Raw genomic sequence first — 2,304 nt, 5'->3', positions numbered from 1 at the left:
GAAAGCAAGATGGGTCACCAGCAGCTCTACTGGAGTCACCCACGGAAGTTCGGTCAGGGTTCCGGCTCTTTCTGGGTCTGCTCTAACCGCCACGGTCTGATACGCAAATACGGGCTGAACATGTGCCGCCAGTGCTTCCGGGAGTACGAGAAGGACATAGGCTTCATTACAAGGACAAGGTTGGATTAAGCAACCTTGAATGGATTCAACTGACTACCAAGTGGAACCGATCATGCTAGTCTTTGTGCACAAAGAATAAAAATGTGAAGAACTTAAAAAAAAAAAAAAAAAAGCATGACAGTGTCACTGGGTATACAAACCATACTTAAGGGCAGGCCTCATGCCAGCAGTAGATGGCCAACATAGAACAAATTCAGTGGCATTTTTGTTTTTGTTTTGTTTTAAATTTTGTCTCATAATGCTTTGTCTGGGCTCCTCACCCCCTTCCCTTACATGTCTTTTGCCTATTATAGCTTCCAATTTTGTGTTTTTTATGTACGTGCACATGGGTGTCTCTGTGTCTGAATGTGTTTCCTGTGGTTTCTCTTTGGCTTTTTCTTCTCTGTTCACTCATCTGTTTTGATCTATTCATGTTTGTAAGCTTTTTCTCTAGCCTTTTCTTTTCTTTTCTTTTTAGAACACTGCTCCTTGTCTAACTGGAGAGAGCAAGGCAGACTGTAGATTTGGGGGGGGGGAGTTGGGAAGGATCTGGGGGTAGTTTTTGGAAGGGAAACACAATCAGAATGCATTGTATGCAAAATATATCTATTTACAATAAAAGATGAAACGGTGGCTGTCACACAATATTGGACATTTTATATTGACTAATTCAAATAGCTTGGATTAAAATAAAAAACGAGTGCCTTGTTGTGAACACTTGTACTCATTAACGTAGGAGATTTAGGTAGGGAAATCAGGAGGGTCAAGGTCCCTTGGCTACATAGTGAGTTCCAGCTAGTCTGGATTACCTGATACAGTGCCCCACCTCCAATCAACCAACCAAATAAATAACAGCGCCATTTTCTACCTCTGCCTGTCTTGGCATAGGTTCCCTAATCATCCGATCTAATAAATGTATTCCTAGAGTCAACAACTCTTGACCGCTTCTTTAGAGACCAGGGAAGAGGTAGACTCTCTGAATTTCTAAGCACCTCAAAGCTGCACAGCCAGCGCCTCGTCCTACCCTCCTGAATAAGTCCGTCCGAGTATCTGGAATGAGTCCTTTCATCCTCTCAGAGGTGAGCTAGGAGCTGTTCAAGGTTGGTCTGTGCTGTTTTCTTCCTCCTTCCTCTCTTTCTCCTTCCCTTCCCCAACCCTCCTTTTCTTCAACCCGGTCTTGCTATGTAGACCTGGATGGCCTGGAATGTACCATGTAGACTAGCTAGCCTCAAACTTGCAGACCACCCTCCTGCTTCAGCTTCCGGTTTGCTGCCCTGCTGGGCTTCAAGATCAGCACCCCCAACTCTGTCCTTGGTGTTTTGAATTCTCCTTGGGATGCCTTCAGAACAATGACCCGTGGGCGCTTCAAGGACGAGGAGACTGCGCCCTCTACCGGGGTTTATAAAAAGTAGTATGCTAAGTCCAAATAGACTGGACCAGGTCGCTTGTCCACCCCAGCTCTCACCCTGTTTCCTTTGCCCCGCAATACCTCCTCTAGACACATCTGCTGTGTCACAACCACATGAAATTTGAAGTACAAACTCACCCTAGGTCAGCTTCAGGGCACTGCCCCCCACCCCCCCCAGGAATTACAGAATTTAACAGTCTCCAAATGCAGCTTTCAAAGAGGGGTGTCACAAAGTGTGGGGATGTAGCTCAGTCGGCACAAAGTCCCGACTGTGACTCTCAGAACCGCATAAAGCAGGTGTGATGGAGTAAGCATGATTAGCTCGAGGTGAGAAGCCACCTGGCATACGTGAGAACTTGACTCGAGGACAGAAGCTGAAGTGCTCGCTCAGAGGTCAAGAGCGCTTGGCATACAATCCTGAGAACTGGAGTCGTGTCCTGGCACCTACATAAGGGACCACAGCAGAAGAGACAGAAGGATCACTGGGACTTGATACTTCCAACTCCTCTAAGAAACGTGGCCCTGAGTTCCACGATAAGACCCTCCCTCCTCTGAAAGGAACAAACAGAGATGACTAGAAAAGGATACCCCTGCCAAACGGTGGTGGCGCGCAGCTTGGAGCCCAGCACTGGGGAGGCAGAGGCAGGCAGATCTCTGAGTTTGAGCCAGCCTGGTGTACAGAGTTCCAGGACAGCCAGAGCTACACAGAGAAGTCCTGTCTCAAAGAAAGAAAGAAA

General features: G+C 47.1%; 1 pseudogene; it reads left to right on the top strand.

Annotated features, from left to right (window-relative positions):
- On the top strand, positions 1 to 189 carry LOC110311093 (annotated as a pseudogene).
- Positions 190 to 2,304: the final 2,115 nt, after the last annotated feature.

This window comes from Mus caroli, chromosome 15, assembly GCF_900094665.2.
Source record: "Mus caroli chromosome 15, CAROLI_EIJ_v1.1, whole genome shotgun sequence".
NCBI classification, from domain to species: domain Eukaryota; kingdom Metazoa; phylum Chordata; class Mammalia; order Rodentia; family Muridae; genus Mus; species Mus caroli.
This window is presented reverse-complemented; position numbering and strand designations above follow the sequence as displayed.